This window comes from Pseudopodoces humilis, chromosome 7 (assembly GCF_049639895.1).
Source record: "Pseudopodoces humilis isolate 2021_Gansu_Grassland_sample_001 chromosome 7, ASM4963989v1, whole genome shotgun sequence".
NCBI lineage: Eukaryota > Metazoa > Chordata > Aves > Passeriformes > Paridae > Pseudopodoces > Pseudopodoces humilis.
In genome coordinates, this window is record NC_142206.1 from 15,090,107 (window position 1) to 15,107,827 (window position 17,721).

The 17,721-nt window shown below is 43.6% G+C and overlaps 1 protein-coding gene across 8 annotated transcripts in view; it reads left to right on the forward strand.

Annotated features, from left to right (window-relative positions):
- OSBPL5 (oxysterol binding protein like 5) overlaps nt 1-17,721 on the forward strand; it is a 176,134-nt gene that overhangs the window by 87,397 nt on the left and 71,016 nt on the right. The window contains exon 1 of one of the 8 annotated variants that reach the window (XM_088057829.1): nt 11,773-11,912. The exons of 6 other annotated variants lie outside the window; for them this stretch is intronic. The gene's annotated coding sequence lies outside the window, so the exon portion shown is untranslated. Of the gene's footprint in view, nt 1-11,772; nt 11,913-12,033; nt 12,054-17,721 lie in introns of those variants that run through there. One more of the 8 variants, XM_088057826.1, reaches the window with a different exon arrangement.

Sequence of the window (17,721 nt, forward strand, 5' to 3'; positions counted from 1 at the left end):
ATTTAGGACAATATGTACAAAAATGTTGCTTTTATGCAAAGTGATGGTGTCCCATGCCTCAGTGTCCTCCAAAAGCTTTTGTGGGCTTGTTCTTCTCTCAGACATTTTAGGAAACTGTGTTGGGGAGTAGGTAAGTGGCTGCTTAGGGCAGGACCCAGGCTGTTGTTTGATGTGAGGACAGCAGAAATATCAGCTCCAGGATGGGTTATTACCATGCCCAGTGCCCGTCTCAGATGTTTGAAACTGATTTGGTATGTTCGCCACAAACATGACAGTCAGTCATTGTTCAACCTTTGTGTGTTTGTGTCATTTAAATTGTGTAAAGGAGAGGACACAGGAATTCTATTCCCTGCTTGCCTACAGACACTGAATCCATGTTGTACACAAGGTAGAAATCCACTTTTTCATCTTCTTTGGTGTAAAATCATTTCTAAAGATAGGACGCACCTAATATATGAGTCAGCTCCCTGCATGCCATTAATCTCATACATGCCACAGTAGAAGGCCACCTCTTTGTGGTAACCAGGAAGGAACAGATGTTTTTATCGCCTTTGGTCATTGTGAGTAGTGCCTTACTCATGATAACCACCCATGTGGATCAGTCAGGCTATTTGTGCAGCACAGTGTTATTCGCTGTGTGGGAGATTATCAGAGGCTGGTCTCTATTAAAAAAAGAAACCAACCAGTTTTTTCTTGCACTAGAATGTTTCCAATGGGATCACCTTATTTACTTAGAGAAAATTTCTAAAACTTATTCCCTCCTGAAATGAATTGTAATTTCAGTGGAGCAGTTGTGGTGATTTAGGAGCAGCTCTACTCTAAACTCATGTGCATGGACTCAGGGTGCCCTGGGAAAGGAAACTGGTTAGGTTTGACAGTGCAGTGTGATTCCAGCTTTCACCAAGGCAGGATCTAAACCCTGCTGCTTTGTGAAAACACTGGTATATTCATCTTGAGATGTTTTTCTGATTCTGTTGAAATGCTGTACCTACCTTGCATTTGGTAAAGACATAAATGCTACCTGCCAATCTTTGGAAAAAGTTCCAATTACTGTTTTATTTGCTTTGATGAAGATGCTTGGGCTTGTTTCATCCTGCAGTGTTTGACTGAGCTGAGTGGTCTAATAAAGGAAAGTTGCTGTGAAATTTTCTTCTGCTTTGGTAAAAGTCAGCTCAGCACACAGAGTTGGTAAGATGCCAAAGAGATGTGTTTTTCTGAAGCCTAAGCTCTGTTTTGTGTGAATGTCATGTAAGGACTGTGAGATGAGTTCAATGAAGAAGAGGGGAGCCCTTTTCTCATAATGGAAATCCTTGCAAAGAATTTAAGACCAAGACAGGTAAAGGGAGTGGTATTCTTCAACCGAGTGTTCCAAGTGACGGGTGGAATTGAGTGGATGTTGAATGAGTGTTAGGACTGGCTGTGTACAAGTGCATTTAGTCTTGCAGGTTGCCTTGTTAATTATCTTTTTTTCAACTTAGAATAAAAAAAAAAAAAAAACAGCTGGGTTTTTTTTTTCCCCCATGTGGGTGTTGTTTCTCCAGTCCTGGCTGCTCTGAGAGGCGTTGTTCATTGCCAAGGTTTAAGTGTAGTGTTAAGTTAATAGTTAGGGCTAGGGGTTAAGATTAAGGGTTGGGTTAGATTTAGTCAGGGTTAGGTTTAAAGTTAGGGTTCAGAAGCTTAATTATGTCTCTCCACACACCATAAGCTCATCTGCACTATTATCTTGCTGATTAAATTGCAGTGATCTGTTTTGTTTATAAGCAAAAAAAAAAAAAAGTGGTATGTAATACTTGAGAGGCAGTAATTGGAATTTTCCACTGCTTTTTAAACTGTAGCACTAAGCTTTCTCAGTCTTGAACTTTCTCTTTCGTTAAAGGTAATGTATCTACATAGATATTTCTTTTTCCCTGTGAATTTTTTTTTAAATAGAAATTTTCCACTCATTGTCCATTAATATAATTTGGCACAAAGATAGACTAATTGCATGGGCGGGCACAGTGATAGAGATATAAATCTCTTCCAGTGACAGTGTCTTGAAATAGCAGTCAGTTGGGGTATCATCACTGCAGTGTTATATTGCAGATAGATTTTGCTGCCTTTCTGTGAGGGTGAGTGTTGTATTGAACCTATACACGTGTGTGTGTGTGTGTCTGTGTGTGTGTGTGTGTGTGTGCAGATACATGTGTTGGTATGTGTGTATGTACATGTGTGTACCATGTGGGCAGTTGTGGATATTTAATGCTCTTGGATCCTTCTCTCACTGAACCATTAGGTTGTGGTGGATAGTACCCTGTAGAGATCTAAGCAAGGAACTGTCTCTGCCTTCTTTTTTTTCCAACTTCACCCACATTGTAACACTCTGTGCTGTCGGTGTCAGCTGTTACCCACAGTGCTCAAGAGGGAGCTGTGACCCTCCCAGTCATATTTAACTATCCCAGGCCCATCTAACATCCTTGGAAATCCTGGCATTGACCAGATTTGAACTCGGTATTTGAAGCCAGATTTCAAGGGATTAAATGTACACTTGGCATGTTTTATTTATTTTTTTCACCAGCAGGTCCTCAGTTACCCACCTTCTTGCCTGTTCCAATAGAGAAGCACTTTGCTTGTCTCTCCTAAAGTGAATAATGGCAGTCTGTCACCTCAGTCTTGCTGGAGAAGGTGTAAAATGCCAGACCAGAAGTAGCAGACTTGAGGTCTTGTATTCTTCTTGTTGTGGTCGCCTGCTGCTCAGTGCAGGGCACTGCAGAGAAAGGACATTTGTGTGGCTGTTCCTCTACTGCCACCTTCCAGGTATGGGATCACAGCTGACAGTCTGGTTTTATCTCTTTTTCCATTACTGGTGGTTTAATACAAGCAAAAATATTCCAGAAGCAAACCTGGCTCTGATATGTTAGTCTTGGTTGCCTGTCCTCTTGTGCTGATCTCTTCTTGCCCAACACTGCCACTGGACCACCAATGGGACAAGTCTGGAGACTCAGGGAATCTCTGAGTCACTGATGACACAGCTGCAGAAATGGATTTTCTTGGCAGAAGAGACTAAAACAGGCGTGGTTTCAGCGAAAAAAAATCTTTTGGCAGCCATGTTACACTGTCATTTTTAAAATAGCATGTTCTGTCAGAAACACTGCTTCCAACCCTTCTTGCTTGCTTTGGATTTAGAAACATGCTCTTTGATGTGGAAAGCAGACTTAGGGCCAGAAGTCCTTCCTTTGGGTGTCCACCCCTTCAGGGCAAAGGCTATTTTCTAGATCACAGGACTCAAGTCTGACTGTCTTTATCAGAGTTAGCTGCTACATGTCCTCCTGTGCCTCCTGCACGTACAGCACCTCCTGGGTGGAGTGCAGGCACTGGCTGTTCTGCTGGATTGTGAGTTGTTCCCTCCTTGCTGTGCAGCTGCTGTGATTAACCACAGCATCACAGTTTAAACCAGAAGCCAATGCAACATACGATACCCAGCTATCTATGGCATGAAATGGTGTGTTAGCACTTCAAAGGCAGCCCATAGACTCGTGGTTGTCCTCTCAAACAGACCCTGCTCTCTGCTAAACATAAAAGGACATCCTGTAAATAGCCTCACTTGCATCAAAGTCAGTTCATCAGCTGTGGATCTGGCTCCACGTGTCTGGTGTGTTCTTTACCAGCAGAGATAATGGTATTTAAAGTGACTTTTACTCAGGTTTTTGACTCTCTGGTGTTTTTTATTGCATCTGGCTCCATTACTGGCTTTCTTACCATTCCCATAACATGTTTTTTCTTTTTGGGAGCTGTTGTAAAAGCAGAGCCTTGTACAGCTGAAAGAATTAAAGCCAAAGGGTTCACGAAGAGGGAACAGAACAGGCTGTTTCTGACTCTGGTTGCTCATAGCTGGATTCAAAGCTGATACATCAGTCACCTCATATCCAGTCCCATGGTTCTACCTTAATTTTAAGCTAGAGTACACAATGTTTGTCTGTGTAAAAGGCCATAATGAGAACAAGAGTGTTGGAAGAAATAAGGTAATTTACTTTTTATGGTGTTCCTTCCTTCCTGGTTTATGTAGCTCCAGACAATAAACTCATCTTTAAATAGTTGCAGTTAATGTAAATTAAGCCTAATGAGCCGTTTAGTGTAAGTGCCCCATACAACTTACCAGCAGAGAAAAATGACCACTGAACAAGTTACTGGCATAGTCTGAAGTGTGTGGGTCTTGCTGTGTAATGTAGTATCAAAGTCATGTTAGGAGACATCAAAATTTCTTCAAATTGCCAATTTCTCTGACACAAAAGCACAAGCTTTTGAACATTTTGAAATCTGGGTTTCTGAAGGTTTGGATAAATTTGCCTTTTGCTGGAATTTTAAAAATCTGAATAATTCTTACCAAGAAAAGTCTTTTTTTGGTGCCACTTCATCCTCAGTGGCTGTGTTTCTCATCAGAGGTTGTCTTCCATGTGCTAATATAAAGAAGTACTTAGGACAAAACATGTTGGCACCAAGCACCAAGCGTGGGTATGAAAATGTGTGACTCTGAAAATGGACCAGAGCTGTGGTTGCAGTTACAGTTTTTGCAGATGAGTGATTCGATTTGGAAAAAAAATCCTTCCAAAGATGGGGTGACATGCAGGTTCATAGAAGCAGGCTGCCACTGCTGAGAAGTCAAGTTCATGATTTAACAAACAACACCTTTTCATTTTCCCTTTTTAATTGCAGAAGTCAGTCAGAGTTCATCTCCTGCATGTTGGGCCATGAGGAAGAACAACTTCCTTGTCATCCCTTATGCTGGCTTTTTCTCACTGTATATATGAAACTAAGGGGTGATTTTTTTCCTTACCAGTTTTAGTAACTAAAGTCACAACAAACAATTCAAGATTGCACATAATCACGATGGCTCAGTCTGAATAGAAAATTTACTTTGCCCTGTAGCAGCCAGCACATGTTTCTCCATATGGAATTTTTCAGTCTCTTGTGCTCTGTAGCTGCTGGAAGCAGAGAACAATTGGGTGGGTGAGGAGCATCCTTGTCTTGCCTTCAGCCTGTACTGGGACAAGTGGGTTCCAAGACTGGTCCCAGCAGTCTTTGTCCTGTTTTTCAACAAACAGAGCACACAGTTTGCATGGTGCACTGACCCATTTGTCCATGGCTTGCTGAACTCACTCAGCCATGGCCTTTTTCCTCCAGTTCTCGACTGGGCAGCTCCTGAGGCTGCCAGTAGTCCTTGTCTCTGTCCTTCTGGCAGCAGCAAGACAAATTCTCTCCTGTTCTTTCCTCTGCACATTTGCAGTCTGCCTTCAAGAAAAAGACTTTTCTTTGCAGCTTTTGTTTATTAAACTGAGAAAAAGAACAATGCCCCAAACCCAAAGCCCTGACATTTATTGGCAGCATGGCAGTGATTCAGGCAAGCACAAATCCTGTCACCACCTTACCGTGTCATTTGGGAATATCATTACAATAGTGCATGTTTCACACAGCACTGTTTCCTCAGTGTCCTGGCCCTGGAAAATCTCCTGTTACTGGATACTCACCAAGTTGTTAATGGAAAGTTTGGAAGCAGATGTGGCAAGATTTATAAACACATATTAGCTATCTTCTTGCTTCTTCCTGAATCATGGGACCTAATCATAGATTTGGAGAAAGGTTTACATTTTCTCTTAACTAGGGCTCAAAGCCCAGACCTACTCATACTTTCATCAGGCTTACTTCCCATAGCTTTGTTCCCAGAAGCAGGCACAGAGAATGTAAGAAAAGTATTCCCAAGATTAGCCTGCAAGCCAGAAACATAGCGAGAAGAGTAATCTACCTAGAGGGATGGGTGCTGAACATTTTTTTGCTGCTGTTGATTGCCCCCACTTCCTGCCATTTGAGGCTTCTTTATTAGTTTCTAACAGCTTTTATTTTCTGATTCTTTTCGTCCTGGCTTTTCTTACACATTTCTTTGATACCTGGGATCCTGTGTTCTTTGAACTGCAGTAATTCATTCCCCCACCACCACGCTTTTATTAAAAAAAAAAAAAAAAAAAAAAGCTGTCTTAGAGTGTCTGTGTGTAAATGTCCAAAATGATACGTCTTTAATCTGATCCTGTAATTCCTTCCATTTTTTTCATTCTTCTACCTTGTTACTACAGTATTTTACTGGTCAGGTACAGTGGAGCCCCTGTGAAAGTAGAATGATACAGCTCTTCTGAAAATCAGCTCTGTAGCAAGACAGCATCACATTCATTGATGGTGGTAGTAGCAGGAAAGATCTGTGTTGGTTAATAGATGTTAATGCTATAAATTGGCCAAGTTCTGAATTTATGTTCTTTCAGGGGACTGCCAACATGGAAAAGCCTGCAATCCCATTTTCAGACTAGGCTATGGAATCATGCTGAATCTATTATTCTTCAGGAATGAAAGTGCTGTGACTTAGAAAAGTTACTTTCTTTGCATGAGCTGGGTTGCTGTCACTGGCAGCACTGCTGGGCAAAAGCAGCATCCCATCAAAGATTCATCCTTCCATCAAGCCTGTACAGCCTGGAATGTTTCTTTCCTGTCACTCTGCAATCACAAAAAACGAAAAGCCCAAATCTCTTTCATGTTGATGATATTTCAAGAGGATTCCAGGTCTAAAAGAAGAAAGAAAAATAAGGGGGGGGGGGGTTTCTCATTTATTTGCTTTGGTTTGTTGGTTTTATTTAAAGATAGAAATACTCTGTGAAGATTGTACAATCAGGGAAAGGCCTGGGAATCTCAGCTGTACTGAGCCCTCTTTGCCAGAACCACTGAAGTCCTCACAACATTTCCACACTGGGATGGCCAAAGGCTCCTGGGGCTGGAGGGCTGAGCAGGGTTGTAGGGAGTCTTCCTCAGCAATGCCTGTATCCTGCTGCCTGGCCAAAAGGGTGTTAAGGGCTGCTTGCCTACTCCATGATTCAGAAAGATTCCAAGGAAGAAGGTGTGTCTTTTCTTGCAGGAAATCAGAAGACACAAAGGGAGATGCCTTTGCTACTTCAGCTGTAGGAAGAAGCTGTGTTTTGTGTTACTTGGGCATTGTCTTTGATTCAGTAAGAAATGCTCGGAGGAAAAAAGCCAGTGAACCTCCCTTTGAGGTGGGAGCATGAGATTTCCCTAGACAGGTTAACAAGCTTTTCCAAAGTTGTAGTGTCTTTGGAAGCAGCTTTGCTACTGGACCATTAGTTCCTGTGTGGGAGTTGAACCTACTTGCATAATCCACATGCCAGCTCTGTTGTTTTCTAGTTGGGAATTGATCAGGTTATTGATATGTTGCAAGCATCAGAATTTGGAAGTATTTTAAGTGGGACAGTCTGTTCTTAGGTCTGGTTTTGCATGGTTAATTTAGTAATACAAAGCTGCATGTGCTGCTTGGCCTTTCTCTAACAGCATTTAATAGAGGTCTTTCTGAACGTTGTGCTCTTTTTTGAAGATGAAAGTGTTTTGCCTGCTTTTTAAGAAATCACACAATTCAGCCAAACTTGTGGAGAAACGACCTGGTAGTAAAAGTTTGGAGACCTAGACATACTTTTCCATTTACTGAAGGATGCTGTTACTTGGCAGAAATGGGGCATAAACAAAGAAAGAAACAGTGAGAGTGTGATTTATCAGGCAAGTGGAAAATTACTTTCAAGGAAGTCTCTTTGAGATCAAGAAGTGTTAAGACTGATCCTGTCAGTGTGGACAGGACCCTAGGTAGGTCACCACTGACTCAAGCCCATCTGAGGCAAGAGCTGGCATGAGCTGGCAAGAGGGCAAACACACACCAATTTGCAGAAATTAGTTTTGCATTCATTCTGAACTAGTGTAAGGAAGAGGTAGGACATCTTGGAAGCAGTTATAATAGTTTCCTTCTGGGAAGAAATTTGATGATGATTTGCCATTGTTTTCCTGTGGCTGAGATGGATGGTAGAGGTAGATGTGCCATTGTTCACAAATGATGCTGTGACAGTTCCCTGCTCTGGATTGTCATGCCTTGCCTGGAGCCAGTGAGTCTCAAGGCTGCCGAGGGCAGACCACAGTCTAAAACTGTTTGTGAGGAGCCACCAGGTTGCTGTGATATTTAGTGGTTTGATACAGAGAAGAGATTGCTGCCTATGCATGTACCCATTCAGAAATTCTTCACCCTCTTTAAGAGGCAATGAAAATGGTGAAATTGTGAACCAGGGAAACATAGGACTGCAGAGACCATCAAGTCATTTTCTGGACAAAACTGTTCCTAGCACCTCCTTGTCTCATGTGCCTGAAAAATCCCCTCTGTTTTCAGGCACAACTAGGATGGCCTCAGGGTGTCCTTCTCAGACAGAAGCCCTGCATCTATCCCCTCATCTCAGCGGAGACCTCAGACCCTTCGCAGTGCTAGTTGCTTGTGAACCCTTCTCTTCAAATTCATCCTAGTTTTTATTTTTGCCTTCTAATACCCAGCCACAGAGCGCTCCTTTAAAACTGTCTGAAAGTGAGAGAAATACTTTTACCTGAAGAGTCCCTGAGACTCCGGGATATGCAGCAAAAAATTTTACTTTCCACTCTTTCTTTTAATTACTTACAGAATTTACTGCAGGGTTCCTCTGCCTTCTTAAATGAGAGTGGACATTTTTGGGGTACTGTGTACCCTACATGGTTTCTCCCCTGCTTGGTAACCCCAGTTTCTCTGGGTGTCTGGTTCTCCCAGCCCCTCATGGGAGAGGGTCTGTGGACCCCTGGCCTTGGCATCACTTCTTGCCTGATGCTCCACTGGGATTTATCACTTCCTCCAAGGTGGCAGCTTTAGAATCCTGGGAGTGTTTGTGCTGCCTGACAAATGAGCATTGCCTCCCACGAGGATTTCTATAGTTTCCTGCTGCTGCAGTGTCTCTGATAGCTGGCGTATCTGATCCAATGAAAGATCATGTCTCAACAGGTGCTGCGGCTTTAGCAAACAATGGTCTGTCAAGTGTAGAAGGCAGTGTTTATGCATACATTTTAATCCTTGTTTGCACAGTACATTTAAGGTGTAAAATTCTGGCTTCTCACTGTTACTATTACCACTGCATTTTCATTTATCCATGAGAAATTAGTGCAACAAGTGGGAGTTCTTCCGAAGTTCTTTAGTCACACCTTGCCAGATGTCTTGAAGCAATCTGGTCTGACACAAGTCTGCCCAAAACCCCAGTGCATGCATCAAGAGGAGCTGGAAACCATGTTTCAGTTAGAGAACTGTGACCAAATTTTTATCATGGAAACATGTTGGAATGGTCACGAAACTGGAACACTGCAATGGAGGGCTACAAACTTTTCAGAAGAGATAGACTGGGAAGGAGCAGGAGCGTTGCACTCTCTGTTAAGGAATGGGTGGATTGAGAAGGGCTGTCTCTGAGAAACAGCTACAAACAGGTTGAGCTTGTGGGTCAAGGACCATACCAACAAAGGACATCTCATGGGTGGGATCTACTACAGGTGTCTGACCAGGATGGACCTGTTGATGGGGAGTCTTGCCTCAGCTGCAGGAAGCATCGTGCTCACAAGCTCTTTTCCTGATGGGGGATTTCAACCATCCAGATATCTGCTGGAAAAGCAATACAGCTGGCTGTAAGCAATCCAGGAGACTCCTGGAGTGCATCAGGGGTAAATTTCAGATCCAAGTGTCACACAAAGTGATGAGGGAAGATGCAGGACCTGGTGCTCACCAAAGCAAGTGAACTCATTACAGGAGTTTGGAGGCAATCTGGGCTGTAGTGAGCATGCCCTGGCTGGGTTTGTGATCTCAAGAAATATGGGTGTGGCAAAGAGCAAGGTCAAGACCCTCAACTTTAAAACAGTGAACTTCCAGCTGTTTAAAAAATTAGTGGATGTGATTTCCTGGGAAACTGTCCTTAGCTGACCAGAGCTGGCAACTCTTTAAGGCCACTTTTCTTAGAGCACATGACCTCTCCCTCCCAGTGTGTAAGAAACCAAGAAAGGCAGGCCAAAAAGCAGCATGGCTGAGCAGGGACCTTCCTCTCAAGCTGATGAGCAAGAAGAAAATGCCCAGCTGGTGGAAGCAGGGTCAGATGACTGGGGAATGTACAGGGATACTGTTTGGATGTGCTGGGATGGGATCAGGAAAGGTAAGGCACAGATAAAATGCGACTTGGCATGGGATGTGAAGACTAACTCTGAGGAATTCTTTAAGTACAGTGGTCAGAAAAGAAAGGCCAAAGAGAGTGTACCATTCCCCACCCCCTCCAATAAAGGAGAAGGGAGAGATGGTGTCAAGGGAGGGAATCCTTCCCCTCTTCTCTCATGAGACCCCACCTGGAGTACTGCATCCAGCTCTGGGGCCCTCAACACAAGAAAGATGTGCATCTGTTGGAATGAGTCTGAAGGAGGGCCATGAGTGTGGTCAGAGGGATGTGTCCTCCTATGAGGACAGGCTGAAAGAGCTGGAGTTGTTTAGCCTGCAGAAGGTCCCAGGGAGGCTTCATCACTCCCTTCCAATACTTAAAAAGGGTTATAAAAAAGAGGGAGAGCAACTTTTTACATGGGCAGATAGTGATGGGACAAAGGAGAATGGTTTTAAACTGAAAGAGGGCAGATTTAGATTATATGTTAGAAAGAAATTCTTCACTGTGAGGATGATAAAACACTGGAACAGGCTGTCCAGAAAAGCTGTGGATGCCCCAACCCTGGAAATGTTCAAGGCCAGGCTGGATGGGGCTCCATGGAGCTTGATCTAGTGCAAAGTGTATCTGTGGGTTTGGTAGAAGATGATCTTTAAGGTCCCTTCCAACCCAAGCCGTTGCATGATTCTGATTCTATGAAGTCAGTGTAAAACTGTGTACAGAAAGATACTGACTGATACACTGCAGTAGCTGACACCAGCAGATAAAGATGTTTTTGCAGAGCTCTTCCTTCACTGTGATGAGGGCCAGGGAAGAGCACATCCTGGACATAACAAGAGCCACACAAATAGCCTTGGGAGCAAGCTTTGGCTGAGGTGTGGGTTCTGTGTTTGTCTCTTAATTTAGCAGTATCGGGAAAATCCACGAAGGAAAAAATGTGGGTATTTTCCAGATGCAGAGTGATTCAAGGCTGTAATTACAAATGCTCTCCTACTGAAATATTTGTACAATTGCCATGGGATACTGTAACTAGCAACATCCATTGGATTGTTTTTAAATCTAAAGCAGTAATACTGTGCTAGTGTACCTGAAGTCTGCACCAGTGCTTGGCAAAACTGCCTCTGCATGGCAGGTTTAGGTTCTGTACAGCTTAAGAAATGATGCTTTTACTGCTCAGCTGCATCAACTGAGAAATCTTTGTCAAACTCGTTTGTATCTGAGTCCCATGCAGAGTGCACTGAGCGGTTCCACAGTTGCAAGGATTTACTTCATTCCTTTCAGTTTCATTACAGAAAAAAGTGAATTGCGGAGGCTTGTTTGTTTCGCTTTGTTTTTTTTTTTTTTAAACTTTTGATTGCACGGGGATTCTGTGTGCTAAGAAGCCACTAAAAAGGAACAGAGTGAGAGATTATGCGCGACAGGAATAGAGTCTGTCACAGAGTTGCAGATTGTTTATTGCTGCTGTGCTTTGATAAGTGACAGCAACTGGCTGTAATTCTCCCGGTGCTGCCCAGCTGCTTTGATCGGCAGCGAAACTGTTAACAGTGCTGACAATTAATTATTGTCGATGGGCATTGCAGCTTGAACTTCCCCTGCCAAACAGTGGCAGATCACACCCGTCAGGGCTATTGTTTAAGGCTTTCTTTGGACATATCGCTGGGCTGAATCACGTTGCGCTTCTTCTCAGGATTTTCTTCCACAGTCACTGTGATTAGAGAGTCGCCCTGGTTTTGTGAGCGAGAGCTGGGATCGCAGACAGGGTGCTGGCAGCGTGTGGGAGGTGTGTTTGAGAGCCATGTGCCCCTGGAGCAGAGGCTGTGCGTGCGGGTGTCTTCTCTGGCTCCTGTGCTGATCTGCAGCTTGGAGGTGTGTACCATCCAGGAGGGGATCAGAAAGCCTTCTGTGTATGTAGCAGGCGGTGAGGAACTGGGGAAGGGATGGTGGCTTTCAATGCAGGTGTCGCATGGGAGAGAAGGGTGATTGCCGTCTAAGGCTGCAAGCACTGCGGTGAGTGTCCTTTTCCTCTTCCCCAAGACTGATCCCAACCTTCCTACTTTCTTACCACTCTCTAAAATCCTCCCTTTGTGTAGGCTCTTTCTTTATGCCTTTCAGTCTCTCCTTTTTTTACCTGACCTCCTCTTCTCCCCTCATCTCTTATTCCCGCTCCTTTCAGTCTCTTCTTTGTTTCCATCCCCATGCCTCAGAGGCCGGACGCAGTCTTAGGCTATTGCAGTGGGTTCTTTGAACATTTATAGCCTTATGCTTTGGGAACCTTTGACTGGCGGCAATTGTATCTGATGGATTTAAAAGTATCTGAACACCCTATTTGCATTTCTGCCTGTCTGCTCAAAACCACACCGGCACTCAGCTCCCTTGAGGCTTGAATTCTGATAGCAGCAGCTGTGGCAGTGACATCCTGTGATTTGCTTCATCAGTTGACATTTCAAGGAATTTGGACTGCTATAACAGGGTTGGCCATCTTACTGCCCTCTGCTGCTAAACAACTTGGGTATCTTACCTACATAAAGGGTAGGTATAACTGGCTTTATTAGTGAGAGCCCACATGAAAGTCTGCCCCCTCCATACGTTTCTGTTGCTGTTGCTATTACTATCCAGCGGTCTGTATTGATTTGTAGTATATTTTATTCAGCTAAACCTATGATCAGCCTAGTGCTTTTCTGTGTCTAGATTGCTTGTAGAATTAGGAGTTTTAGCAGTGTTTTCGAGATCAGGAGCAAATCCTTTAAAAATTAGGTCTTGCCTATGTAAACAACTTGCACTACTTTTTAACTGCTGTTCTGTAATATTGATACAACCCTCCCCTAGTGTGAATTCAGCTATGCCAGTATGAACATGCTTATACCAGTGTGGCTTGTTCCCCTGTGGGAAAGAAGAACCAGCTCTTCCAGTATAAAGCACTTTTTTTGGCTCTGATTACATCCACACTTTTGTTGTATCATCAGAAATATAGCAGCAAATAGTACTTGTAATTTAACAAGGATGAACTGGTACAAAATCATGTATAGAACAAGTCTTGGTCTGCAGACTGCCTCAATAACTCTTTGACAAAGAAGTGTTGAATATGCTGTGTATTTATAATCTTGTCTTTGTGACTGGAGGTACAGTGGAAAGACTTGGTGTTACTGCCACTATGTATTCACAGTAAAGAAACTAAGAACTGGCCAGTGTGTTGGCTATAATGTCACAGCTGTGAGTCGTGTGAGTCATGGTTGTTGTTTATTTTTTAATAAAGTACCTAAGATTTTATTCACTTTCAAACTGGCCATTGCTTTTATGTGCAGCCAATTGGCAATGTAGTGGCAGAGATGTAGATTCCAGTAATGCTTACTTGGGAGTGCCTTTGAGCTGGCAGGGAAATAGGGAGGTATTTTAGCAATGTCACAAAAATGGGTCCTGAAAATCCACTTGCACCAGGGAAATGTGAGTGCCTGGTGGGTGTGAAACACTTACCTGTGGTCATCTACCTCAGTCATCAGTAGGGCAGGGCAGTCTAGAGACCAGTAGTACATAGTGAAACTTAGAAAAATTCCAATCAGACAATATAATCCTAAACATCATATTTTATCAGTGGGGTTAATCTACCCCACTGATAATCTATACATTCTGGGATGTGTAGGGAAGACTCTTGGTGTTTGGTGTTTGCAGGCAAAGGAGAAATACATTTGGTATAGAAATCACTTTATATTCAGACCTTTTTGGGAAGGCAGTGCCACCAGAAGAAGTGGTTTTTTTGGGAAAGAACTGTCTTAATTGACACAACTGATGGCAGGTGTCTGGAAACATGGGACCTAACTAAAGCTTTTAGGTTCTCTTCTACCAGAGAAAATGAGCAGGATAGGCCCATTTTCTTCTGGAAGGTAAGAAGTTATTTTAAGGTGATAGTGACAGGAAGGAGTTTATGGAGGGGGGAAAAGCTGGTGCCGTTAGGGGACTGGAAAGCTTTGTTAGAAGGAACCTGCTTTGTTGTGCTGCTTGGCACAGTTACCTTGACAGGTTGTTGAGGGAAGTAAATTTTCACAGAACCTAATAGTTTCCTCCTATGAGTCAGTGTCACCTCTGTCTCATTTAATTCCCACCTTTGTTTGTTGTGTTTTTTCCATGCTGTGTTTTTCAAATTCATAACCTCCAGACTGAGCACTGCTTCTGGAACAGCTTTCCAAACTGCAAGTGGCTTGTTTTGCAGAGCAAGGTGCAAATCTTCTTTGCTGTTTTTTCCCTGAGCTCAGTGACTGCCCATGACTGCAGTGATGGTGGCAGAGGTGACTCCTGTGAGCAGGCTGGGTCTCTGCCTGCAGGCTGGGGCTGCAGCTGGGTGCTGCTGGGGCTGCCAGGGTGCCACAGGCAGGCAGCACTTGGGAAAGCTGCTCTATGGTCATCAAGAGCAAGAAGCTGACCTTGGACAAATCTGCAGCTGGGTTGTAATCCAGCCGAGTGTCCAGCTTGCCCTGGTCTTTGCTGCCTCTTTCTAGGAGGAAAGTGATGTCTGTGGGAGTCCTTTTGCTGCGTTTCGTTACTTCTGTCCCTGAGCTGACTCATGGGTTTTGTCTGTTCTGCTTGCATCGGGTGGGAACTGCAAGCTGTCAACAGCTGATCTTTCACCTTAAAGAGTCGGGCAACACTGGCAGTCCTGGAAGGAGAGGCAGAGACATCAGACAGGTCCTTGCCTGCATCTCTTGGCAGCATGGTTTGCATGGACAGTTTATGTGAGATTGACAGACAGAGGCAGTCTCAGCTTGGCCCCACTCGCACAAGAGTCTGCAGAATCGACTGCTGAGCAGTTTTGAAAACGTCCCTTTAATTTGTCTGCTCACCTCCACTTTTAACCAGGTAGGAAATAGTTGATTATAAAAGGCCCAGTTGTTCTTATGGCAGTCTCATCACTGGTATCCGAGGAGTGAAGCTGTTAATATCTGTGTTTATACATTTCTCTAAAGATGAAGAAATGACTGTAGTGGCAGATTAGTTTTGCTGTGAAGGGCACTGAATGAACTGATCTGATCAAGGGGAAGACGTTAAAATGTCATGCTCTTTAGTTTTCTCTGCTTCGCTCAGACATTAACTGCTGTGGTCTGTTGCTGTTTAGCACATACGTTTGGGTCCAAGTGCTGCTTGAGATGATAGAAACCCAATATGTTTTTTGAGGCTGAGGCAATTATTTGTTATATGTTTGTACAGCTTCTAGCACTGTGGGTTGCTGTGCCTCCTGATTGCTAATGGCTGAGCAATAGTGTTTGTTACTGGCAGTTGGTAATAGCAGCCTGTGTTTGTGACCTGTAGGGGAATTTGGTACATGTGCACAGCCATGGGATGTTAAAGATTTTGTACCTTTTAGAGGCACCACAGAGTCTGCACAGACCATCTAGCTTTCTGCCATTTAAAGCACTCCCTTATTTCGTTTAAGAGATATTTGTTTATTCCTTCCCCTGTTGCCCTCCCAAACTTTTCAAATCTTTCCCATCTGGGCTCTGTTGTTTATAAATTCGTCTGTGTTTGGAGCTTGTAGGCAGCAACCACTTCGAAGCCTGCTTTTCTAATACAGACCAAATAGTTGCCAGGAAGCATCATGGGCTCTTGATCTCTTCTATCCCCGCTTTACAGCACTGCAGGTCTCTGGGATTGCCTCTGTTCTACCAGCTGGATGCTCATCCCTGCACTCCCCACTGTCAGTCAGCATCACCCTGCTAAGGAGGCCACAAAACTTCCCTGGTTTTACAGCCTGAGGATCTAACAGAACGCAGATATTTTCATTTGTTTGGTTTGTTTGTCTTGAGAACTCACAGTGTTGCAGCTCCCTCCTGTTGTATGAGACCCACATAGCTGAAGCCTATCACTTTTTTCTTGGTATGGAAAAGAAGAGCTGGTCAGCCCTGAGAGGGCCTGAAGTCTGGCCTCATAAAAACTGTCACCTTTTAGCCATTCTCTTTGTCACTTCCTTTCCATAGCAGAGATAATGGAAGTGTTTCCTGCTAACTCCTGTCTCTCTGTGATAAATTGCTGTGTTCTTTATTGGAAAGCATTGTATAGCTCTTAGCACTGCGATAAAGAAAATGCTGTGAACTGGCTGCATTGTGTTTGGCTTCCTTTCAGACAAGGCCAGTCTGGACGCTGAGGACCTGATCTTCCTTTTGGGTCAGACCTCAGTTTCACATTTGTGTGGGAGGCAGGGATTTATGTTTACTTAAAGACACGTTTTTGCTTTTGGCATGGGGCCATTGAAGGTCAGTGTGATCCATAAATCTATAGAAGCAGGGTCTGCTGGTCCTCCTTTGAGCTCTCCTCCCTCCCCTGTGGCAGCGCTGGAACTTGCAGGGACATCCTTTTGTTGGTGTTGTGCTGTGTGGTGAGTGCTTCCCTTACTCTCCCCAGCTGGGAGCTCCCAGCTCTCCAGGCAGGGCTGATTTTGACCTCTCTTGTATTTCCAGTTGCCAGTGCTTATAGCCAGGGGGGTTTGTAGCCGAGCTGGGCTGTTGTTTCCATTCATATTTTTTTGCCTGGATCTTTCAATTCAGTGACAAAAAAAAGCTGGTGTCAGTATAGGTTAGCTTTAAAGTGATGAGAAGAGCCATATTCCTGAATTCCACAGTTTTCAGATTTGTTGTCTTTTATCAAGAGCTGTATTGTTACGTGCGCTGCCCATAATCTTGGGAGTCCAGATTCTCCAGGCCTTTAGCTTATGGCTGATAATTATGGTTTCAGTCTTGCTTATGTCCAGCATGCTGCACCTAGTAGTGGGACAATTGTACATGTAACAAAGTAGCCACTGGCAAAAATACTGGGATAGTTTTAGTTGAACAGGTAAAAGGAGACGGGCAAAGATAAATACATGGTTAAATATGTATGACATGGGTGTGCTCATCCACCTGTGTGCCTAAAACTCCGTCTGGCTGAATTAAAGGAAAGACACAATGCAAAGAGTTTATCCTGTGTGCTTGTTTTCACTGTGTGAGATAAACTGGGAGAGAAGGAGGGACTGGGGTAGGCATAGAAAGGTTTTCATCTTGAGAATGAGGCTGAGAGTGGGTTTCATGATGCATGCTCAATCAGCTTTTGCATGATTTGAGTTCTTTGGGCTCATTTAACACAGCATAAATCCCACCCTGCACACTCTTAGTGTGTTGTCTAGCTCCCCTCCTCCTGCAGAGATTTTTAATTAAAAATCTAGGACCAAAATAACTGCAGTGCTGTCTTCTAACTATTGTTGAAGGAAGAGCTGGATGCTCTTGTGAGGTTTATGCAAAGATACTCAGTATATTAATTTCCTGTAGAATTTCAGGGACAGTGGCTATATCAGAGGAAGTATAGGTGGATTCTAAATTTAAACCACTGTACAACAGATCTTCATATACTACAGTGCCCGAAAGTCTGAAAAGCTGAACAGGGGCATATAAGGATCTCTTCAAAAATAGATGCACTTCCTTAAAATTTATTTGGTCATGTTTATTCAGTCCTCCTTATGAAGGCCCCTGAGATTTACAGATCCTGTCTGAATCTGAGAGGAGAAACAAGAAAATAAGGCATAGAAAATTCAGCATGATTTGAGCCCTACAGGATTTGGTCATTTCCCTGTCATTTACCTGTTCTTCAGAAGTAGGTGAGCCAGGTCAGCTTTAATTTAGTAGGGTTGGGGTCAGAGCCATTGGGTGGAAATATAGTT